Here is a 26,381-nt window from a genome sequence, read left to right as displayed (position 1 = left end):
CAGTTGTATTAAAATCACTTGGGAATTTAAAAAAAAGAGGTACTTAAGTGCCACCTTGATGGGATTGTGTATGCATAAGAGGTAGAAGTCAATATTTTGCAATGGTCTCACATCTGGCCTCTGGACTCCCATCTTCAGCCAAGGATGAATCAGGTGAGGTGACATTTGGCTGTCCTCTCTCTGCTCTAGCATTTCCAACCAGTATTTTTTTCTTTCTTTCTTTGAATTACTCTGATAGTCTTCCAGAACTGGGAACCTGCCATTCACTTATTGATTCCCTTGATGTTTGTGATACAGTTACTCTTCCAATCATTAGTACGCAAAAAAGGCTTGAGGAAGTCATCCATGGCTGGACATCAGGCAGCGGGGACTGATGCATCACTCAGCAGTCCAGGAAAAAGAAGGTACTTCTCTACACTCTTTCCTTTGACTAGCAAATCCTGCATTTCCCTCCAGAGTCAGTTCATTTATCACTTCCTCATGCAGCTTTGATGCCTCTTCAGAATTTATATCCACACCCAATCCTCCATGGCCCTTGTGGTATTATATTGATTGGTTTACATGCTAGAGGGGATCAGAATTTGTCACCTCAAAATACACCATTTGGGGATAAGGATTATTTTAATCTGATTGGTTTTTTTTAAATTTTTATTTATTTATGATAGTCACACAGAGAGAGAGAGAGAGAGAGAGAGAGGCAGAGACATAGTCAGAGGGAGAAGCAGGCTCTATGCACCAGGAGCCTGATGTGGGATTCGATCCTGGGTCTCCAGGATCGCGCCCTCAGGCAAAGGCAGGTGCTAAACCACTGCGCCACCCAGGGATCCCTAATCTGATTGTTTTTAAGAAACTACAGACACAGGAAACTCCAATAACCAAAAAAAAGTTACCTTTTGTAAGAGAGATGTACATGTATTATGAAAATCTCCATTTGTAGGTTGCCTCCCTTACTATACCAGAAAGAGGGGGTGGCCAAATCTCTAGAAACTCTTACCAATGCAGAATGCAAGGACTTAAATCTTCATTACAATCATACCTTTGTTTACTGTGCTTTCTGGTAACCTCTCATAAGTGGTGCCCCAATCCAAAACATATTGCTTTTGCTTTAGTTGAAGATAATTTTTACCTGTGATGGCTTGGACTATTTCAGACACTTACTGCTTTTCCTGCATATCTCCATGTATATAGGAGGTAAACAAGTTATGAAACTTATTTGTTTTTCTTCTGCTAATCTGTCTTTTTATTGCAGAAATGTCTCAGCTAAGAACCTGGAAGGGTAGAGGGGAAATTATTTTTCTTCTTCCACAATACCTTTCTCCCCCAAGAGGCTGTAAGATCTCTAATGGCAAGGCTATGACATATGGTATTTACAGTTGCAATTTCCAGAACTAAAGAGCATGGTAAACCCTAAAAAAAATTAAAATTAAAATAAAATGCTTTCCCAAAAAAATGATACCATCTTTATCACCCTGGCTTTAAAAATATTGCACAAAATCCCGAGTCTTTTAGATCAAACTTCTTGTTTGGAGAAAAAACAGAGATTGAGAAACAAGAAACATGATACTATCAGGAAACAAACATAATGTGGATTCTTTGGGCAGCTGACCTGGTTTCTTTAATAAGTCAATGGCATGGATAAAAAGGAAGCTAGGAGGGGGACTCTCCTAGAAGGAAAAAAAAAAAAAAAGGTTTAAAAATGCAACCAAATGCAATGTGTAAACCTATTATAAGATATTTTGTGATGGTTAGGGAATTCTGAGTAGGGAGATATTAAGTTATTGTTATTATTGAGTAGGGAGATATTTAGTTATTATTGTTCACTAAGTATGAAAATATTTTGGTTGCATGTGAAATGTCCTTACTTAAAGGTAAAATTATGTGATAAAAAGGACTCTCTTTAAAATAAATAAATATGGGCAGCCCTGGTAGCCCAGAGGTTTAGTGCCACCTTCAGCCCGGGGTGTGATCCTGGAGACCAGGGATCAAGTCCTACGTCAGGCTCCCTGCATGGAGCCTGCTACTCCCTCTGCCTGTGTCTCTGCCTCTCTCTCTTTCTCTCTCTCTCTCTGTGTCTGTCATGAGTAAATAAATAAAATCTTAAAAATAAAATAAAATAAATCAAGAGAACAATTGATAAATATACATATATATACAAATATACAAAAATATATATATGTATATATTTGGTCTTTGTCTTCTATTTATGGACAAGTTCTTCTAACATTCTGGGAATTTCCTGAGTGATAGGACTGTCTTTTGTTCTACACAAAAGAAAACTCTGTCAACCTTACCTGAGTTTATGCTACTGAGATGCTTCATGATGGTATCCCTAGATAGCTTCAGGATGGGGGCTGGTCACCAGAAGAACCAACTATATGAATTAGAGGATTAGAACTTTCAGCCCCACTCCCAACTTTAGAGAGGGGAAAAGGGACTGGAAACTGAGTTCAATCACCAATGGTTAACCATTCAATCAACTGCATCTGTATGATGAATGAAACCCCATATAAAAATCCTAAAGAAACAGAGTTCAGAGAATCTTCCGGATTGGTGAACACATTGCTGTGTTAGGAGAGTGGTACATCTGGAGAGGCCATATGGAAACTCTGAGCCACCCTGCTACCATAGTTTATCCTGTGCATCTCTTCCCTTTGGCTGTTCCTGAGCTGTATCCATTATCCTAAAAGGATAATCATAAACATAGCAGGGTTTTTTTTTTTTTTCAGTTCTGTTTGCCATTCTATTGAGTTATCAAATCTGGGGGAGGTAGCCTGGGAATGCTCAGATTTGTAGTTAGCTAGGCAGAAATGCAGGTAACCTGGAGACCCCATCTGTTCTGGCATCTGAAGTGAGGGTAATCCTATGGGTCTGAGCCCTTGTCTTTTGGGCATCTGTGCTTACTCCAATTAGTATTAGAATTGAATTGAGTTGTAAGTCACTCAGTTGGTGTTGGAGAATTGGATACTTGGTTGTTGTTGAAAAATGACAGAGTAATTACAGCAAACTCTTGATAATTGTTGAATCTGTGGAATGGGTACATGATAGTTCATTACACTATCTTTCTACTATTGTGTATTTCAAACTTTCATAACAAAAACATTACAAACTTAAGAGAACACTCTTTCCAGGTTAATTTGCCCATTCTAACAGTGTTTCTAAAATGTAGACATGCTAACAAAATGTAGTGGTATCTCACAGTGATTTTAATTTGCATCTCTTTGATGACTATCCATGTTGAACATCTTCATATGTGTTTATTGGGCATTTGTATACCTTCTTTTGTAAAGCATCATTCCAATTAACTTTCCCTGAGGAAATGAAACCATGTGTCCACAGAAGGACTTGTGTAAGAAAGTTCATGGCAGCTTTATACATTATAGCAAAAAATAAAATGAAGTGAAAAAAACTTCAAATGTCCACCAACAGGAAAACAGAAATGGTTAACATATAAGGCTATGGAATATTATTCAGCATTAAAAAGAACAAACTACTGTGACATGTGGCAACATCAATGAATCTTGAAAACACTGTGTTCAATTTAAAAAGCCTGACACTAAAGAATATATATTGTATGGTTTTGTTAAGAATTCTGAGATTGGGCAAAATTGATCTGCAGGTATAAAAATGAAAACAATGGTTGTCGGGGGAAGATGAATGGAAAAAGGTAGGAGGAAACTTTCTGGGGGGACAGAATTGTTCTATTATTTTGCGTGGGCTATTGATTACCCAGGTGTATACATTTGTCAAAACCCATCAAATTCTACACTTTAGATCTGTGTATTTTACCCTATATAATTATACTCCCATTTAAAGAAAGAGAGAAAATACCTAACACAAAGGATTGTGTTGGTAATGGTGGGATTTCAGACATTAGCAAGGGAGGTATTTTAAGGTGGAAGGACACACCTACCTGGTCTTCCTGCCAGTGGTAAACCTGTGGTCCAGGAATCTTTATGATCACCCTGAGAAACCTGAATTTGGCTTTGCTTAGGCATCAATGCAGAGCAGTCAGTCATCCTTGAGGTCTGAACTTCCTTGCTATGGTAGCAATCCAGAATTCTTAGTGCGACACCATGGAAACAGCGCTGGCTTTCTCTATAGGCCACCCAAGTGACCCTGCCCCTGACCTCCTCCTTGGATGAAGAAACAGAAATATTATCAGCGATAAGTGGGCTGTATTTGACTAGAAGGAACACTGCGGATGGGCATAACTTACTTCCCAATTCTAAAAGCTCATGGAGTTCAGTGTTCTCAGTTCACACAACTTAACTATCAGACTTCTCTGGGAGTAGAAAACTCAGCCATGAGAAGGGCCAAGGGAGAAGTGAAACTGTTTCTTAAATTTTGAGATGGCTATGTATTTTGGTGTTTATGAACTTGAAATATACCATGTTAGTAGTATTTGTCTAGATCACAGTAAATGATTAGTAAAATATATTCATCCTCCCCTGGCGCACTAGGAGCTGCAACAGCAAAGTATCACAGGCCAGAGGATTTAAACAACAGAAATAAATTTCTCATAATTCTGGAGTCTGGAAGTCTGAAACCAAGGTGTCAGCAGGTTTCATTTCTTTAAGGTCTTTCTTCTGATTTGTTGATGGCGGTCTTCCCCTGGCATCTTCATGTGGTCACTCGTCTGCGTGTGTCTGAGTTCCTAATCCCTTCTTAGAAGGATGGCAGTCATATCAGATTAAAGACCTCCTCCACATGTGTTCTCATTTCAATTTAATTCTGTCTTCAAAAACCCTATTTCCAAATACAGTCACATTATGAATTGGGGGAGGGGGGACAAAATTCAGCCTATAGGAACCAAGTGAAATAGTTATTGTCCTCATTTTGCTCATAAGAAAAATGAGCCTTGAGAAATTAAGGTAAGGTACCAGGTCAGAGCTGTTTAGCTGCTAACAGGTAAGGATGGGCGTGATGGACCGTGTCCCTTGGGCCTCTCCATTTTAATGCAGCTGGCCGACTTCCAACTGCCAATATCTGAGCCTCATTCTTGGGGGGGGGGGGGCTTTCTTTGAAGCTTGGAAAGTCACTTTACCTGTCTCTCCGCAAGAAGTACCTCTCCGCAAGAAGTACCTGAAATGAACAACCCCCATCCCCCACCAACCTAGGGAGCAGCCCTCAACCAATTACTGATGAGAGTAGGTATATAAATACCTCAGCCCCTTGCCTTTGGCTATAAAACTTCTGAGAAGAGCATCTACATTTCCACATTTCCACAGTGAGATCAAGCTTTTCCTGCCCTTGGCTGTAGCTGGCTTGGTAACATACCCTTTGCTGGCCTTCTTATGTCTGTGTCACATCCCCCAGCTAGCATGTCCTTCACTTGCTGAATAAACTCCTTGACTTTGAGTCATGTATCAGGGTCTGGTTCTAGGGAACTCAAACCAAGACAATGAGATTCATACCTAAAGCTTTTGACTGTACAATCTGTCTACCACACTATAAATCATAGGTCCAACTGTGAGATTGTGATATTGGACCATTTTTTGACATATAAAAATGGCAATACCATATAGTTCAACTGAATAGTAGTAGAAGTACAGGTATACGTGTATACATATAAATAACCACATGAAAATGCAGGCACAGAAAAAATTACACATATGTACATGTAATATAAACATAACACACTTTTTATAATGTGAAAAGACTACCTACATGATTTTTTTTAAAGCAAATCTCTGTGTATCTCCTCTTCATTAAAATTTTCAGTACTTAGTATGTCACTGCCATGGTCAAATCCAGGTTTCATAGAACAATATTGATATCTCATTATTTCCTGGCTCCAGCCTTTTTCCCTTGGTTTGTTCTCTACCTTCTTTGTTCTGTCCTGATATTACTAAACTGCTTAGAATAGTAACAAAAGAAAAAGAAAACATTGTACTATCTCCCAAGTCTTTGCCCTTTCCCAGTGGGAAACATTCTTCCATCTTTCACAACTCAACAGCCAGAAGCTTTTCCTCTGCTCCCTTTCCCCAGATTGAACTAGCCTAGCCTCCCCCACCCACCCAGGACTACCTCTTTACCATGGATATGAATCCCCAGCTGTATTAATCACACTGAACTACAATATTTTTTATTTGCTTATCTCTCCTATCCAACTGTGAGCTCCTGAACCCAAGCCTGGTGGTGCTCATGTCTGTTTGTCCAGTCTCTGTCATAATGCTGGAGGGCATGGCAGATACTCACTCAATGATACTGAGTAGATAAAGTCAGACTTTGAACTCGGTTATCTAGGCTTCAGTATAGCATTGTGCAGAAGGTATATGGACAATGCCTGTTTCTTTGCACTGCATACTGACTGTATACTCAGAAAACAAAAATAAAGGCACATAACCTTCTAATAACATGGTCCAAAACAGATTTGAATATTTGACCCAAAGAATCGTGGGAAAATGGAGCTAAGTCAAGTGTGAGGTGTGAAGTCAGACTACCTGGGTCCAATGACTGTCTAGTGGTATGACAGGAGGCAGGTCTTTTAACCTTGTGCCTTAGTTGCTCCACCTGCAAAGGTGAATAATAAAGGAATCCCCCTTGAAGAACTGTTGTGAAGATGTTCCAGTCCTGACAACAAATACAGGCTACTCTAGGATTAGTATAATGCTAGTGATTCCATGACATTTACCCTGAGACTTCATGCAAAACACCAAGCCTCGGTTTCTACAGCTCTACCCAGGCAGTGATGCATTAGTTAATATAGTGAGCATTTACATGTCTGCGTGTGCTGTGACCAGGAAAGCAGCAGTGATAAAGACTGACCCAGGACTTCTCTTCAGAGTCTCTTGTCTAAGTGAAGAGAAACAAGCAAATTGGCGATTCTAATATCACAGGAAGACAACTGCCCTCAATCAGGGGAGTGGACATGTCACGTAAGCTGAGGATGGAGAGTGAGCTAAGTTAGAGAGGCAGAAAGCTGAGAAGCTTTGTCAAAAAGTGTGGAGGCTTTATCTTCAGAGCACTGAATTTTAACCCAGAAAGGAACAGGACCTGCATGGGTCCTAGTGGGATCATTCAGGTGCCACATACCAAATGGAACTTGGTTGGGAAGCTGAGAGGCAGGGTGGGAGCAAGCAGATCTACAGGCAACATTTGTAGTCAGCCACCCGGGCAAGAGCTGATGGGACCCTGAACCAGGAAAATAATCCTGGCATGCGAATTAGTTTGCTAGGGCTGCCATAACACAACATCACATGCTTTGTGGCTTAAGACAACAGAAATATATTCTCTCACAATTCTGGAGGCTAGATGTATGAAATCAAGAAACTGTCAAAGCCATTCTGTCTCTCTGAAGGCTCTAGGGGAGGATGTTCCTTACCTCTGCTTGGCTTTCGGTGGTTGGCTGCAATCTTCGGTGTTCCTTGGCTTGTAGAGGGAAAGGCTGAGGGAGAAGGAGAACCAGACTCCTTGCTGATCAGGGAGCCTGATGCAGGACTTGATCCCAGGACCCTGGGTTCATGACATGAGCCAAAGGCAGATGCTTAACTGACTGAGCCACCCAGGCATCCCAATTTCTCTCTTTTTTATAAAAACACCAGTATTGGATTAGGGCCCACCCTAATCCAAAATGACTTCATCTTAATTGATTGTATCTGCAAAGACCTTATTTCTAGAAAAGGCTTACATTCACAAGTACTGAGGTTTAAGATCTGAACACATGTTTTTTAGGGAGACATGTTTCAATCTGTAAATGAATGGAATCAAATAAACAGATTTGGGAGATATTACCAGCTAACTGATTCATTGGGGTTGGCAAGGGCTATAAAGGAATCAAAGATTTGTTCAGAAAGCTGGCTTGGGTAAACAGTGGGTGAATAGCGAATTCCTGGTGAATAGTGGTGCAACTTACTTATAAAGAAGCAAATTTCTTGGGACAGATGATATGTTCAGCTTTAGACATGGGGCTGGAGATACTACTTTTGCTAACATCAAAACCCTTTAGAGTCAACTGTGGGTATAATTTGAGAATTGGGGAAGACAGGATTTCTTAGATAGTAGAGCATCAGCAGTTAACATTAAGAAGCAAAATTTGAGGGATCCTTGGGTGGCTCAGTGGTTTAGCACCTGCCTTTAGTCCAGGATGTGATCCTGGAGTCCCAGGATCGAGTCCCCAATCGGGCTCCCAGCATGGAGCCTGCTTCTCCCTCTGCCTATGTCTCTGCTTCTCTCTCTCTGTGTCTCTCATGAATAAATAAATAAAATCTTAAAAAAAGAAAAGAAAAGAGAAAAAAAAAAGAAAAGAAAAGAAAAGAAAAAAAGAAAAGAAAGAAAAGAAAAGAAAAGAAGAAAAGAAAAGAAAAGAAAAGAAAAGAAAAGAAAGAAAAGAAGAAAAGAAAAATTTGAGATGATATGGAGCAGAAATGTTTCAGTAGGTTTGAAAGAACATGAAATTTGGAATCATAAGCTTTGTTATTCTGAGTGCTTAGAAATTATACATGAAAGAATCTCATCTTATATATGTCTAGGACCACCAACTTTCTAGATTAATATAACAATGACTCATCTTAATATTTGGGTAATACTTCAGTTTATAGAATATTACTATATATATCTATAGACAGATTTATCTTCATTTTTCTCAGCTCAAAAGATCACCCTCCTTAGAAAGTAGAAGTTTCTGAGAATATATGGACTTAAATCCTTTATCTTTAACATTGTATAATACTATTTTTCCAGAGGAAGGAAGTAATATATCTTTAAAAGCAATTTGATGTCCCTAGATTATAAAGTGCTCTATGAAAGCAGCAAAATGACCGCAAACGAGCAGTAAACAAATTTTTGAACCTAACAATAGAATTCCAAATATTGTTTTTAAAATGTTGACCATTTAAAAATTAAAATCAAGTATTAAAAATTAAATTAAAATCAAGTAAAATAACAGATTTATCTCAAAATATTTAAAGAGGAAGGGGTAGCCTTGCACTTATAATGCCTAAATGTTATAGCAACAAATAGGACTTTTGGGAATTATGTAATCCATTTTTCTTTTTCCTGGATTAACTATATTTAATTTAGTGCTTCAAGAAATTTATTCCATTTGTGTAAATAAAGAGTACTTTATTTTTTTTATTCCATTTGTGTAAATAAAGAGTACTTTATTTTTTAATTTTCTCACATTTTAAAATTTTTGTTTGCATATTCTGAAAATGTGCATTTCAGTAATCAAGATCATTTGAACAAAAAAAATAACTGCAGTTTAATCTGCATTTAAATATCACCTTGTTAGAGAAAAGCAGGTGATCATGGGAAATTTTAGATGAAATTAAATGTATTTATTTATTGCAGGACTTCTCAGGATCTTTGATGTGTTAATGTATATACTGAATCTCTAACAAGAGGTATGACATGAATGAATATTCGCTAAACTTATATGAACATAAACCTTTTCATCACATAAGACCTTGAAGACAAGTACATCATAAAATATACTTCAGGAAACAATTATTTTAGTGATTAAAATGGATGAACATTTGTCTAATTTTTAGAATCAGTAGACCAGAGATTCCTGATTTTCCTCCAGTATGTAATTTGATATTTAAGTTTAATATGAGCCACTTTTTTAAAAATTTTTTTTAATTTTTATTTATTTATGATAGTCACACACACAGAGAGAGAGGCAGAGACACAGGCAGAGGGAGAAGCAGGCTCCATGCACCGGGAGCCCGACGTGGGATTCGATCCCGGGTCTCCAGGATCACGCCCTGGGCCAAAGGCAGGTGCCAAACCGCTGCGCCACCCAGGGATCCCCACTTTTTTTTTTTTTTAATGTGACTTAAATCTCAGCTCCTACAATACAAACTGTGGTCAGTCAGTAAGGAAATGTGTTACATATTGGGCACTGCTCTAGGTACTAGGCTCCAGAAAAAATACAAATCAGCAAATACATATTTAAAGGAATGTGTCCTTTCTAACACTGAAGCCTTATGCTCATCCAGCCTTCAAAAGTCTACATTTAAGAATTGCAGTTCTTCTTTCTTCTTATAGAATGGATTTAAACTTTCTTTTCAATGCACTTTCACCGGGCAGAGATCTGAATTTGTCACATCAATGTCCTCATCGTAAAAGGGAAGAGCATGAGACCAGAGGGGGATATTACTGATCCAAAATTACACAGTAATTAAAGATGGAGGTGAGACCCAACTCCAGACCAATTAATCACCTTATTTTCACTACACCTGCCTGGCCTTCCCTTTGTTCAGTGCTGAGCCCTCAGTGAGTTACTCAATTCCTCAGGTTATGGAGTCCTCATACTCAACAGTAGCTGGACTGATTCTTGATCAAATGCAAGGAACTGGTTACAGTACCATCAATCAAGACTTTTATCCAAGGAAAGTGGTTGGAATGGAGATAAATATGGGATTTAAATCCCATTTCTGCTACTAATTTAGCAGTGAGACCTGGGACATGTTTCTTAAACTCTGGGCCTCAGTTTACTCATCTCTTAAATGGGGACAACACCAGTGACAACTACTGCAATAATAATGAGGCTTTAAGGTGGGGCTTAATAAATATTGTTAAAACTAAACATGAGTCAGATAATTTAAGAGGTTAACTAGGCTTAGACTCATCCCCAAAGACACAGATCATCTAAGGCAGCATTGGCCAATACATGGCCTGCAGGCTACTTTTCTCTCTTCAATAGAACCTTTCCCTGGGGCAAGAGAGTATATAGAGGGTTCAGGAACCTCTGGGAGGAGGGAAAGTAAAGTGAAAATAAGATACAAATTCACATCTAGACAGGCGGTCCCCTTACACGCATATCACAGGTTGTTTCACTTTATAGCTGTATACATGCCTCATTTTTAAGCCCTTTGAGAACAGGGAATATGTTTTGTTCCTTTTTTCATCATCCAAGCACATTACACAAAGCAGTTCCTCATACAGAGCCTCCCACATGCTAAGCACCTTGCCTACAGGCTAGAAGGAATAAATAGTGGGATGAATGAGTTCTCTGGCATTTCCACTCCTGTGGCCCAGCTCCATTTCTCCTTTGTGTCTGCCTGCAGTCTCTTCTGAACTAGAGCTCCCCTCTGCCTATTCATACCCATCTGCTTCCAGTTTCTATTGGGCAGTCTTGTTTTTCTCCTTGAATCAAACCATCAGCATTGAATCAAGACTTGTTACCAGGGGGGCCTGGGTGGCTCAGTTGGTTAAACATCTGCCTTTGGCTCAGGTCATGGTCCTTGTATCCTGGAATTGAGCCCCAAGTCAGGCTCCCTACTCAGCAGGAGCCTGCTTCTCTCTCCCAATTCCCTTGCTTGTGCTTGCTCTCTCTCTCTCTCTCTCTGTCAAATAAATACAAAAAAAAAAAAAAAAAAAGACTTGCTTCCAAACAAACCAGCTCAAGCAATGCAGCAATGCTTGGGCAAAATATTATCTACAGCATCTTAGCAGGACCCAGCTAAAGGAAGTACATCATACATTTAACAAAAAAGCAAGATCATGACTATATCTCAAGGCACAGTGAATAGCAGGGCTTTGAGATACAAAGAGAAGAAAAAACTACTTACATACGGCAGACCATTAAGCCAGAAACTAGAAAACGAGAGTGATCTGTTAGTGTGGGATGTGACACACCAGAAGTGCCTGCTGTCAATGAAACATCCATCTTCAGATCAGACTTGTGGTATATGAAGAAGGCTGCCAACCCCTGCCATTTGAATTTCATCACTGACACCTGGGTGCTGCTTTCTCTACTTTATAGTTTATGACAAAGTCTCCAATAAAAAGCCTCTGGGACTTGGGCTCTAAAGACACATGTCTGTAATTTCTCTTGTCATATTCTAGGAAGTGAAGGTAAGGCATGGTCACTGTCAGTTGAAGTGAAGTGGGGAAGTCCTTTAGAGAGAAGCTTCAAGGACAGACATGGGTGTTTACAGAGGTTGGCAGCACAGAGCACAAGTTCCTTCTTCGTAAAATCTTGCCTTCCTAATATCATTCTGCTGGGATCGTTCACCTGCCACATTTAAACACTTGGTCTGCACCAGATCATCACATATTTGTTTTACAGACCCTTGGGTAATCTTCTGGTTGTTCTGTCTCTGTAGTTAAGACCCAGCAAGTTCCACACTACTACCAAGGCTTTCCCAAAGCTGCCTGAGGACTGGCCTGGGTAATCTCAGAGTCGGCTTGGAGTTGTGGGATTTTGGACTTTGTAGTCAGGAGAACTTGAATTTAAAGTGCAGGTCCAGCCTTGATCATGTATTTCCAGGTAAGGCAGGGAACTTCACCAAGCATCCCTTTCTGTACCTGTGGGGAGCAATAATCATGTCCAGACAAAATCATCTTGATCTAATGGAATGATTGGAAATAAGCCAAATATCCCACGAAGACGGTACATAAATTCTGCTGCATCCATACCTTGAGGGAGCTTCTTCTCCATTTCTGATGTTTCCTTTGATGTGGAGGAAGGTCCACTAGCACAGTCATCTCTATCTGTCTCCACTACCCTTCTTACTCTTCCATAGGAAAGAAGGATTAACTTTTCTAATGGGTGAGTTTGGAAGAGAAAACTGGGCATGCTTAGCCAGTTCCTATCTCCAGTCTCTTGGGGATGAGATGCCCACAGGGGGTCCTTCATAGGAGCAGGACCTGCCTGCCCAACGCTGCCTGGGGCTGGGTAGGAGATTATATAACTATAAGGTTCCATGTTAGGAAATTCACCAGTCTGCAGCTATTTGCTGCTATGTCCAATATCAGCCTCATCGAGGATGGAGGTGACAGTAATATCTCAAATAGTTCAGAACTCAGGTAGCAAGGATGGGGCTATTTTATGGGTATTCTCAAAGCTCCAACATAATACTATGGGATACTGTGCTATGCATTTAAAATAATTTAAAAGATACATTTTTATTGACAGAATGATAGAATGATGTTCATTATATATCATTAGGAAAAAAAGATTACGAAATAGAATGTATGCTGTGATTCCGGTTTTGTTTCAGCACCTACATTTACTTACATGTAACATTTCACGGTAGAAAAAAGTCTGAAATGGCAGCAGAAACACTTAATAGCAAGTTATCTTTGGGTGGTAGATTTATGGGTATTTTAAAATATTCTTTTAGATTAAATGCATTTTGAGTCTACAACAAAAAACATAGCCCCATTTTATTGATAAAAATTCCAAAGTCATTTATTTGCTAAAAAAGCAAAGTCATTTTTAAAGTTGTCAAAATCACAAATGCCTCACGATTACCTTTTCATGAGCTCATTGCTTGGTTTGTTAGCTCAAGTCAGAAGTAATTATATATTTGGTTGGGGACCATCTGGTGTCACTGGCTTTAAATGGGCAACTTTCCACAGGCTGTAAATCCCTCTGAGTTTCGGAATAGTAAGGAGGGAAAAAAGCTACTTTCAATTTGAATAATGCTATATGCTCGGTATGTTTCAAATAAAAGGGAAGGAGTTGAGTGATTAATAAGCAGATACATTAAAATGTACACTTATGCAGCTAGAAAGAACCATAAAGTTGTTCTAGCCCACTGAAGAGGAACCATGGCATGTTGTTTTCCTCAGCTGTCCCCATGGTAGACAGTGGTAGTCAATGACAGTCTCTTTCTCTGCCAGTGTTTGTCTATTCTGCATCTTTCACTCCAAGAAGCCACTATACATCATTGGCTTTGGCAGGACAAATGACACCATTGGCCCATCTGTCCTCTATCTTGAACCATCTATTTCACAGATCAAGAACTTGAGTATTAAGTGACTTTTGAAGAGTCACACAGCTAACAACAGAACCTGACATATGATCTTCAGCTCACCCAATACGAATACTCTTTTTTAAAGTTTGTTATTTATTTAAGTGATCTCTAAACCCCACGTGGGGCTCAAACTCACAACTTCAAGATCACGAGTTGCATGCTTTTCCAACTGAACCAGTCAGGCACCCCTCCAATTAGAACAATCTTAATGAGCCCTTTGCATGAGCAAATCACTGTTCTAGCCTTTGTGGAGATACTTAGTGAACAGGATAACCACCTGCCCTCAAGAAGTTTGCAATCTACTAGGAGTCACTCTGATGCATGACAGAAGATAATAAAATCACGTAATGCCAGGGTGTTGGTGGGGGGATGTGGAGGAGGAAATGACATACCATGAGAGAACCAGGGAAAGGAAGGTATTTGTGGTTGAAGAAACTGGGAAATCCAGGGCTCAATTCAACCCACTACACTGTGAAAAACTATATGTTACAAATATAAGCCTAGTTTTATTTTATTTTTTAAAGATTTTATTTATTTATTCATGAGAGACACACACAGAGAGAAGCAGAGACACAGGTAGAGGAAGAAGCAGGCTCCATGCAGGGAGCCTGACGTGGGACTTGATCCCGGGTCTCCAGGATCATGCCCTGGGCTGAAGGCGGCACTAAACCACTGAGCCACCAGGGCTGCCTCATAAGCCTAGTTTTATAAACTTAACAAATGCTAACTGAATAAATTCATAATACGAATATTAAAAATTATATAAGAGGGGCACCTGGGTGACTCAGTTGGTTAAGTGTCTGCCTTCAGCTCAGGTCATGGTCCTCAGGTTCCTGGGATTGAGCCCCATATCAGGCCCCCTATTCCATGGGGAGCCTACTTCTCCCTCTCCCTCTGCTGCTCTTCCCACTTGTAACTTTCTTGTGCTCTCTCTCTCAAATAAACAAAATATTTTAAAATAAATAAATTAATTAAATAAATAAAAAGGATATAAGAGCTCTAAAGAAAGCTAACTAGATATAGACAAATACAGATTTCAAGATATTTACTTGAAATATCCCAAATAAAAACACTCAAATGAGCACATATATCTATGAAAAAAAATTATTATCTAAGTATGACTATTTCTAAATTTCCTCTTTAGTATGTGCTTGCTGTTCTTCATTAATTTCTTTTTTAAAGATTTTATTTACTTATTCATGAGAGACACAGAGAGAGAGAGGCAGAGACACAGGCAGAGGGAGAAGCAAGCTCCGCAGGGAGACCAATGTGGGACGCGATCCCGGGTCTACAGGATCATGCCCTGGACCGAAGGTGGCGCTCAAACCGCTGAGCCACCAGAGCTGCCCTGTTCCTCATTAATTTTGTTGTTTACTAGTTCTCACTAGCCAATAAGTTAGTGAGTTAATCAAAAATTAAGAAAATCTATCTACTAACTTGTTTCTTATCGTTTATGAATGAAAAGAGACTATCCATTCACTCTTGGAGGTATAGTAACTCAACATTTACTTGAATTACTTACTGGTTGTTAAAATATTATTCAGAATATTCCTATTACTATACAATTTCTAGGAATGTGCCATTATAGAGTGTTGATGCTTTAGAAGTGTTGAAAATATAAACAAGTTTTGATGACTAAAGAAAAGATGTGATAAAATATTTGTAAAATAGACGAGCTAAAAAGAATAAGAAAAAATTTATATATAAAAAGCTTCTACAGATCAACAAGAAAAAAGAGATTTCGGGTTTTTTTAAATGCCTATCTTAAATAAGTGAATAAATGAAAAAGGTCATAAAAAGAATGTCATCTCAGTATTAATCAAGTAAATAGTAATTAAAACAATGCAATATATATCTTACCTAATTAGACTTCAAATATTGGAAATTGCCTAGTATTCATGAAGGGGCATGGAGATACAATATCACATACCAGAGGGAGATTTGGCAATATGAATCAAAATTTAAATGTGAATAGTCTTTGATCCAGTAATTTTATTTCTAAGAAATCATCCAAAGAGGTCAGTAAAGATCATGTGAATAGATGCTTCGTAGTCATAATGAAAATAATAATAAAAACAATAGTAAATAATAGCTATCTATTGAATTATCTACCAGTGATTAGCATTTTACACTCATTAACTATTTGAATTCCAAAAAAAAAAAAAAAAAATGCTTTGAGATAGATATTGCTGTCATCCCCAAAGTTTCCTGGGAACTATGAAAGCAAACTGACTCTACCATTGTTTATAATAGTAGACACTTGGGTGCATCCTTACAGATCAAGTGGTTAGTGTAATAAATCAGGGTTAATTTGCACAATGGGATGCCTCTGTTGAAAAGTATGAAACAAATCTATATATATAGTGACATGAACAGATAATCATGATATATTATTCAGTGGAAAAAGGAAGATAATGTATATATAATTATTTAAATATACATAAGACTTTCAATTATGTACATCAAAGTATTCATAGCCGTTATCTCTAAGGAGAAAGATTATGAAATCTATGTTATGAAATGTGTATCATTCTAATTGTAATAAGAAGCATGTGTTACTATAGGGTTTCTCCTGGACAGAGCATCTCTCTTCTTTACCTAAGGCCTACATCAATTGTGATATATGACAAAACAGTAATGAAATTAAGGCCATAAATGACATTATCACTACTAATGGAGTTCATATTAGAGGTTCCAGCCTCCCCAACCCCCCAGCCTTGGGACACAGCTTTTAAGGCTAAGACTACTGCATGGGGCAGGCTGATACAAGGATGACTCTTTGTCCTTTCATACTTACCAACCAGATTAAATCACTTCTCCTCTTCAGCTAGAATAGAAAGGGGATAGAGGGCAGAATGAGATCAAGGAGACATGGGGAAGTCAGATCAGGTGGGGAAGAAGTCTTCCCCCTACCAATGATTCTTTATGATCGGTGGTAGGCTGAACAAGGGTCCCCAGAGATAACAAATTCTTAATCCCTGGAACTTGGCAATATCATCTTACATGGCAAAAGGACTTTGCAAATATGATAAAGTTGAGGCTCTTGATATCAGGAGATTATTCTGGATTTTTCAGGTGGACCCTAAATGTCATCACAAGTGTCCTTATAAAAGGCATCTGTGTGGCTCAGTCCGTTAAGCACCTGTCTTTGGCTCAGGTCATGATCCCAAGGTCCTGAGATTGAGTCCTACATCGGGATCCTTGCTCAGTGGGGAACCTGCTTCTCTCAATCTCTCTCTCTCTCTCTCTCTACCTGCTTCTCCCCCTGCTTGTTCACACTCTCTTTCTCTTTTAAAGATTTTTATTTATTTATTCATGAAAGACACAGAGCGAGAGACAGACATAGTAGAGGGAGAAGCAGGGTCCCTGCAGGGTCCCTAACCCCAAGATCACGACCGGAGCCAAAGGCAGACTCTTAACCACTGAGCCACCCAGGCGTCCCTCTCTCTCTCTTTCAATCTCTGTCAAATAAATAAATAAATAAATAAAATCTTTAAAATTAAAAACACACACACACACAGGAGTCCTTGTAAGAGGGAAGTAGAGGTAGATTTAACTACAGAAAAGGCAAAGATTATGTGACAAGGGAAGGAATAGGAGAAATAGAGAGGTAATAAGGCCATGCTGCTGGCATTGAAGATGGAGGGAGAGGCCCAGAGCCAAGGAATGCAGAAGGCTGCTGGACGCTAGGGATGGACAAGGAAACAGATCCTCCCCTCAGAACCTTCATGCAGAAATAGCCCAACCAACATCTTGACTTTTAGCCAGTGAAACTAATTTCAGACTTCTGACCTCCAGAACTATCAGACAATAAATTTGTGTTGTTTTAACCACGAAGTTTGTATTCATCTGTTACAGCAGCAACAGAAAACCAACACGTGATCCTAAACAATTCAGTAACTATGTTTCATATTTACAGAAATTATTTAGAAGGTTCTGTTAACTCTAACTTAGTAGAAGCACACATCCTTTCTCTTCCTTGCAATTACTCAGTGTGTTGTGGAAGAAAAGATATAGTTTGAAGAGGACAGATACTAAAGTATTTTGAAAACCAATTAAAACAATTTATTTATTTTTTTATTTTTTATTTTTTTTTATGATAGTCACAGAGAGAGAGAGAGAGGCAGAGACAAAGGCAGAGGGAGAAGCAGGCTCCATGCACCAGGAGCCCGATGTGGGATTCGATCCAGGGTCTCCAGGATCGCGCCCTGGGCCAAAGGCAGGCGCCAAACCACTGCGCCACCCAGGGATCCCCCAATTAAAACAATTTAGACTCAGTATAGTAGGTTATTTACTCACTAATAAATCAAAGTATCCCTTAAAAAAAAAAAAAGAAAGAAAGAAAGAAAGAAAGAAAAAGAAAGAAAGAAAGAAAGAAAGACAATTACACAATGTGGTAAACTCTACTTAAATCAGGGATCAATTTCTTCCTCAAATGCCGTGAGATCTTATTTTTCTCACAGAGTGGATAATGAGAAAAGCATATCACCCAATTGTCCAGATATCGAAGCTTCCTTGTAAAGTGCCGAAAGTTCAACATCTTATCATTTGCTCTTAGGTTTTTCTTAGAAAATCATATATTCCCAGTTTTCTTCAATACACCACTCTGAACAGATTTGAGTCTTCTTCTTCTTCTTCTTCTTCTTCTTCTTCTTCTTCTTCTTCTTCTTCTTCTTCTTCTTTGGTAACTGAGGGTCATAAATAACTATATAAAGTAACATCCATTTCTTAAATGTGGTAATGTATTGAGATGTAATATAAGACTATCAATCTCTATTTCAATCCCTACCCTCCTGCACATCTATGCTGTCTGAACTCTTTAGACAGATTATTATAATTGTTCCATCTCTTTCTTTGCTCTCTAGATGACTTAGGACACCTCCAGGCTGCTGCTTCTGTGCAAGCTCTAGCCTTTCTTAATTGCTGCTTCTGATATACAATTAATTAGAAAATCAGAAAAGTAACTTATAGCTACATTTCCTGAAATAAATAGGAGCTCAGCTTTCAAAGAGGTGATCTGGTAAGTAAAGTGCATACATGCTTCTATGTGAGTTTGACATGTATATGAGTCAGGGACATAGAGCCTATGCAAAGGCCCTGTGGCCTGATTTCCAGTATCTGCAGCTATTTTTTTTTCTATTAGGCTCTGAGTTCTCTAAAGGCAAAAGTTGTATCTTTTTTTTTTAAAGATTTTTATTCATTTATTCATGAGAGACACAGAGAGAGAGAGAGAAGCAGAGACATAGGCAGAGGAAGAAGCAGGCTCCATGCAGGGAGCCCGATGTGGGACTCGATCCCGGGTCTCCAGGATCAGGCCCTGGGCTGAAGGCGGCGCTAAACCACTGAGCCACTCGGGCTGCCCCAAAAGTTGTATCTTAACAATAAACACTTAAAATAGTGATTATTCATTCTGCACCTACAATTGTGTACCTATCTATGTGCCAGCACTGTGTAAAATGCTTTACAAATCTCATTTAATACGTACACACAGACACACACACACACACACACACACACACACGTGAGATAGTTATTCCAGTCCTCATTTTACAGAAACGGGCCTTGAGATCAAGAGATGGAGTGACCTATCCAAGACTGATAAGGGAGTGATCCCCTGTTGTAGGAACTAGGCCACCTAGTATTGCCTGTAAATGATACAATTGCTGGCACTTAGTACATGCTCAGGAAATGGTGCTGATGAGACGAGCATGCTTCACCACACTGACTCTCTCCAAAGAGAGCAGGGCAGGTAGAGCGCATTCAGTAGAGTGCATAGCACGTAACATCCAACTCAAATGTTTGCGAAATGAAAAACTTGAATCATGTCTGTCACTGCATGCATCTCCCTCAAACGGTGCTATAAAAGGGCAGTGCATTCACCATGGATTCCTGGGAACAGAAACCACTAACAAATGTATCTTGTTAGTCTGCTGTCAGGAGCAAGATTTTTATCAGGAATGTTGTATTTCTGAAGACACCAGAATAATTTCCTCCTAATAAATTTCCATCTTATTCAGAGAAGCTGAAATTCTGCCAGAAGCTCAGAGCCTCCTGGGGGTAGGGCTTGGGCAGCTTTGTACCGCTGGATTAGATGTGCGTGCACGTCTCCAAAAGGCAGGCGTGAACCCAGATCATGGAGGCACAGTGGGGCATTTAAAACAACAGCACAGGAGTGCACACGGCGCGGGTCTGGGTTCCTGGTTCCCATTTGGAAGGACCTGAAATTTAGTCTTAATGCGATTTCTTCCTCTCCTGGTAAAGGACAAAGTAGGTTTGTGTGTGTGTGTATGTGTATGTGTGTGTGCGTGTGTGTGTTCATTCTTTCAAAGGGGAAAAGAAATATTTTCCTATGTCCATTTCAGATTTGATTCATGGAAGTTTGAGACACTGTTAAGGCTGCATGGTCTGGGCTTTTCTATTTTTCCATTTTGGGGTTTTCTCATAAATTATCCATTTGTGCTAGCATGCACTCCAAATGTGTCAAGAAGACACACCCAAGAAGGGAATTCCTGAAGCCCTCATGGATTAATTCCTATAAAAGGGATAAAATAGGTTTGATTCTTTAAATGTGGATGGCATTTCTTCAAATAGGTAAATAAGTTCAGTCTCTTCCTTCTTTCCTCTGTTTCCAGCTCCTCCCCAATTCTTTAATAAACCAAAGTTGAGTCTTAGATTCCTTTTGCTCTTTTTACTGATGCCAAACTATATTTAAACCCCAAATTCTTTTCTCTACTCCCCAGGGATCACCAAGCAGGCTCCTCTGAACAACGACTGCAATGAAGAGAAATGGTGTGGAATTTTTGTTCTTTCAAAAATACCATTCCAGCTTGCAGGCTAATTCCATTTGTGATTTAGAGGGGCATGGCACCTTCCCCCCAGAACTTCCCTGGGGAAAAGGATGAATGGCCATCCCAGTGTTGCATAAAAATTAGTATCAGGCCACAAATTATTGGACCCTATTAGGGTTTTCTTTTAAGTAAATTAAGGTTATATATCATAGTCTTCCAATAGGCTTCGGTGCTTTGAATCCTCCAAGTTAAAAGAACATTTAAGATTTCCTGAAATCTAATAGTAAATATGATTAGGAGACAGGGCTGATTGCTGCAAACACAGCTTGTCTTTTGTGACAGCTTCTCTTTAAAAAATAATAGAAATAAGATGATGGATCTTACAATGGAAGGATTTTCAGCAAAGAAAAGGTATCACATGATCAATAAATCATATATCATGAGCCAACGATTTGCTAATTCACCAGGTCACCAAGAAATTTAAGACAATATGTGTCTGTGTGTGTTTGTGTATGTGTACATGCAAGGTGCATGTGTGTGCCTATGTATGAGTGTGTGTATGTTTTGCACATGCATAACTCTGTGTGTGTGCACGTGCATGAGTGCATATAGGCATGTGTGTATGTGTGAGTGTGTGTGGCTTGAAACACCAAGGGCAGTCAATATTTCCTCCAACCAGACATATATGTGTTAATGTTCCATGTCTACTTCTTTGGTAATCAAGCTTAAGCCAAATTTTGTTGTCTTTTTACATCTTTCAAGTAGCAAGTTGATATTAAACTCCAGTGTTCGTGCACTAATGAGGAAATCTATACATTATTGCCTAGCATGTGACTACACTTCGCAGATTTCATTTTAATTTAATAAAAAGTCTAGCCATATTTAGGCAGAAAGACTGTTTTTGTAGGGCAGGTACCTGCCTCACGGATGTCCTTGCACTCTCCACAATGACTCCCTTCCAGAACCATACTCCATTACCATGCATCACTGGCCACGCACCTCTCCATTCTGCTATTGAGACAGCCATGAGGTACATGGCCTTCCACTTACGGTTCAGCTTTCAGTTATAAAAGGAATGTTGTTCCCGCAGCAGCTCGCCCCAGCAATGATTATTCTAAAGGAAGAGAGAGGGTGAGGATAACCAGCTTGTTCTCTCCTGATCTTCACCCCTTCCCACCACCTCATGGTTCACGAAGCCCATCCCTCAGAGACTACTCCCCCAGGACTCCCTGGATAGTGTTAGGGAAAGAGCCCTAGGCTGGGAGTAAAGAAGTCTGAGTCCCACTTCCAGTTCTGACATCAGCAGGCAGAGCTAAACTCACCATGCTCTCAGGAGCAGCCATGCTCTATGCTTAGCCCTCCGAGTGTGTCAGCTCACTTCTCCCTTACAATGCCCTATGAAGTAAGTGTGAGTATGACCCCATTTCAGGTCATGAAGCTGAAGCTCCGAGGAGGTAAATGATTTACCCAATAAGGTAGCTGGCATAGAACCCAAGCATTGGGACCCAACATTGCTGACTTTTAGGAGTGAACCACCCACTGGCCCCAAGGATTTTGTCAAATGGGAGGGTTGCCCATTCAGGCCCATCTCTCCATTTCCTTCCAGCTCTAATATTTCATGATATTTTATCTCTAGTCTGCATGTCACATTATAAAGAGGAAGCTGGCTCAGTGGTTGAGTGTCTGCCTTTGGTCCGGGTCGTGTTCCGGGGGTCCTGAGATCAAGTTCCACATCAGGTTCCCCTCAGGAAGCCTGCTTCTCCCTCTGCCTATGTCTCTGCCTCTCTCTGTGTCTCTCATGAATAAAGGAATAAAATCTTAAAAAAAAAATCTTAAAAAAAAAAGAGGAAGCCAAATATCTGGGTACCCACAGCTCTATTTTGAGGTTCTGAGTGGGGTTCTGAAGCCCACAAAGTTAACACAAATCCTAAACAAAATGTAAAATACTTTTTTAAAGCCCCATCCCAAAATATTAACAGTGGGATTACAGATGTTTCTGTTCTTAATTTCTGCCTGCTGAAAATAGATACCACATGTGTACAGTGTTGCTTTTTCTAAACATCCTCTGTTACAGAATTGTGCATAGTATTTATTCATTTTGCTGAAAAAGACTGCTAAACACTTAGAAAAATAAAAATCTGGAAAGATACATAGCAAGTTGTTGACAGTATCTTTGGGTGGTCAGGAGCTTAAAACCCTTTTTCTTGTTTTTGTATCCGATTTTTCCAGGCATTTATATGACTTCTGTAAAAGGAATAAAGAACAATAAAGCTAAAAACAAAACAAAACAGAAAACCCACTCATCCGCCCCACCTCACCCCCACTCTAAAATCTCTATGATTCCAAACCAAGGAAGGAAATAGGGTAAGGAGTGGGGAGGCAGAGGAGAGATTTCTCTAACACTGAATCAAAATTGAACAAATTCCTGGTGTGCTTCATTGAGGCAAGTTATGATGGGGAGAGAAAGTCTTAGAAAGACTTTACCCAGGATTTCTCCAGAGGATTTTCTTCTCCAAGACAGTTGATGGCCTGAAAAAGAGATTATAAAGCCTGTACCCTCTTTTAACTATACACTACAGCTTCACGATCCCTTCTTTGGAATTCTGAAACCCAAAATACCCGAAATAGGAAGGTTTCTTCAAAATTCATGAAGGCTGCAAAACCTAATGGTTACTTATGGTCTTTATCCCACTTGGTATGTTTACTAGTATATTTTCCTTCAGAAATAATAAAGCTGGAATACTGAGTGCCCCCCCATAGCTTCTGCCTTGGGTATCATGGATATATCCAATGTATATGCACTGAGTTACCTTTCTAAACCTTCAATAATTCTGAAATCCAAAACAAACAATCTGATTCCAGCATCTTGGCTGAGAGTTTAGCAACCCATATCTAGCTCAACATCCAGTGATATTTAAACCTTACATACGGGGATGTCTGGGTGGCTCAGCAGTTGAGCATCTGCCTTTGGCTCAGGGTGTGATCCTGGAGTTCCATAATCCAGTCCCACATCCAGCTCCCTGCAGGGAGCCTGCTTCTCCCTCTGCCTGTGTCTCTGCCTCTCTCTCTGTGTGTCTCTCATGAATAAATAAATAAAATCTTAAAAAAAAAAAAACTTACATAGGGACGTGGCTCTATTGTGTGCATGCAGCACCCTCTCTCTACTTCCCTGATAAGGTCACCATTCCTGACACTCATCATATTGGATTTGTTGAAGGAGCACAGAATATAAACTTGGGGGATGAGACTAGGAAGAGAACTTCTGTGAACAAGGTAAAATTTTAAACCAAGTGAAAAATAATTGCCGAATGAATAAACCACTTTTTTTTCCATATCTGCACAGAAAATAGCCCTACATTTCAAATCAGAACTGCCTTTAGATGTTCTTATTTTTTTAAGTTTTTTTTTTTTTATATGTTTGGAGAGTGCATGGGGACGGGCGGAGAGGGAGAGAGAGAATTCCAAACTGACTTCCCACTGAGCACACAGTCTGACTTGGGGTTCCATCTCATGACCCTGAGATCATGACCTGAGTAGAAATCAAGAATCGGACACTCAACCTACAGAGCCACCCAAGTGCCCCTGCATGTTCTTTTTTTAAATATGATTTTCCTTTATTGGCAATATTGCACATGGATAGGATTCACACATAGGGTGACAGAGTTGGGCATTTTTTTACAGATGGGTGCTCCAACCTTCATAAACACCCAAGTAATTACATTCACCGGGATGCCAAGGAGCACCTCAAGAAGAGAGATCACTTTAGGCAACCTAACTTGGGTAAGTGAGTCTCTTCCATCAAATATTTATTCTTTCACCTCACAACACAAATAATGTAGTAGAAGAATGATGCTCCTGAGGTGGTATCAATACAGATCAGGCTGCTCAAGGAGAAGTAGGCATTCAGCTTGTAGTCAAAACCTTTCATGAAACTGAGCTACCAAATTTGTGGGTATTTCCTCCTATCAGATTGCAAACCCATCAAAATAGTTCTTCATCTCAGGCCCAGATGGTCTCTGTCTCTGGTTCACCTTGATGAACTTTCTATGGATCACGACAGATTTTATTTTATTTCATTCTTTCTTTCTTTCCTTTTTATTTTTTTTTTCTTTTCTTTTTCAGTAAGCAAAGATCCAGATTAAGTTATCTAAAATCAGCCAAAGGAATTGTTGGGGACTGAATGTTTGCGTCTCCTCACAATTGGTATGTTGAAGTCCTAATCCCCATTGTGATGTTATTTGAAGACTGGTCCTCTGGGAGGTAATTAGGTTTAGATGAGGTCATGTGGGTGGGGCTCCCATGATGTGATTAATGTCCTTAATGGACAACGAAGGGAGACCACAGCTCTCTCTTTCCATCATGTGAGGACCATAAGTCTGCAAGAAGGCAGCCTTCTGGAAGAGAGCTGTCACCAGGAACCAAATCATCCAGGACATTGATCTTGGACTTTTCAGCATCCAGAACAGTTAGAAAGAAATGTCCATTGTTTGAGCCACCCAAACTATGGCATTTTGTTATAGCAGCCGAAGCTGAGATGGGGACCATACTGTCAGAGAAAGATTCTACATTGTCCTTTCACAGAGCAAAATTTGGCACTGTGATTTCTTGAGAGTTAATTGCTTTGGTTTTTTCCATCAGTACTGAATCCCAAGCTCTGCAAAGATAAAAACTGGGGAAACAAAATGAAAATTACCTCTTAGCTCCACTGCTGAGCTTCAAGGTTTGTTCATTTGACTCAAATCCCTGAGCACCAGAGTTTGACTTAAATGCAGAATCACAGTGCAAAGCTCAAGTGAAGTAGTCTAGGAGCAGAATTTTGGTGAGGAAAGAATTCAAGGGTTGAGAGAAGGCAAAGGAGACTTCTCAGGAGAAAGATGATCTAGGTAGAGAGGTCCAAAGCAGGGGCATGGAGGGTCAGGAGGGCCCGGGGTGCATCCTGACACTGAGACAGAAATGCTGTGTGTCCTGGAGCTGGTTTCTTCCACCCTCTGAGCAGTTTTCCTATATTTGAAGTGAAAGCTTCTTGTCTGTTGACATGAGGATGAAATCGGATCATGTTTGTAACAAGTTGAGCAATGTGCCAGACATGTGAGAGCTCAATAAATATTACTTTTCATTATCCTCCCAATATCCCAATCTTAACCTTTCCCCCACCATGCTTACCTCCTGCCTTGCACTTTTAAGATTAAAGAAATGATAAATCACAGTTTCAGACTTACATTTGCAGGTAAGCAGAGGTTTCCTTCCACAATTCTCGCAGAAAGCCTCACAATTAAAAACTAAAATAAAACTTTCCCTCTTCAGATTTTTATTTTAACCAACCCACAAAATTTTTTATCCTTCTTTGCCTTTCAGAAACCCTGCAGCTGATGGCAGGGAAGTCAGACGAGCCGCCTTTAGATGTCTCCGATTCTTGAATTTTCCGCTGCTGATTAAAATTCTGTCTCACCCATAGCCTGATCCCACAGGCCCCTGACTGCAAAGCCTGCAGAGCAGAGCCTGCTCCAATTTTATTCATTTATTCATCAAACATTTATTGAGCATCTTCTATACATCAGGCACTGGGCTAGGCTCTGAACCAGCTTGGGGAATAAAATTACATTTCTATTCTTAGAGAACACACAATCAGGAGGAGAGTTGGAAATATATTTTTAAAAAATTACAGCACAATGAGATGATATGATAAAGCTTTTTCAGGAAGCAGAGAGGGGAGAACTTATAGCCCCTCGAGAGGGGTGCAGGACAGGCTACAAGAAAGCCAGCTGCAGGACCACGTGGCTCAGAGGTGTAACACCTGGCAAGAGTGTCTCCTGTCAGTCAAGGAGACCTCCAAGAATGCAGCCCTCCTTCTCTCTCCCTTCTTATCGTTAGTTATTATTAATAA

General features: G+C 39.7%; 1 long non-coding RNA gene across 1 annotated transcript; it reads left to right on the top strand.

Moving 5' to 3' along the window:
* Window positions 1-323: 323 nt before the first annotated feature.
* Window positions 324-26,132, top strand: LOC121489678. Its single transcript, XR_005987390.1, has 4 exons — window positions 324-404; window positions 24,179-24,277; window positions 24,620-24,700; window positions 25,853-26,132. It is a non-coding gene; the product is annotated as an uncharacterized LOC121489678 (long non-coding RNA).
* Window positions 26,133-26,381: the final 249 nt, after the last annotated feature.

This window comes from Vulpes lagopus, chromosome 4, assembly GCF_018345385.1.
Source record: "Vulpes lagopus strain Blue_001 chromosome 4, ASM1834538v1, whole genome shotgun sequence".
NCBI lineage: Eukaryota > Metazoa > Chordata > Mammalia > Carnivora > Canidae > Vulpes > Vulpes lagopus.
This window is presented reverse-complemented; position numbering and strand designations above follow the sequence as displayed.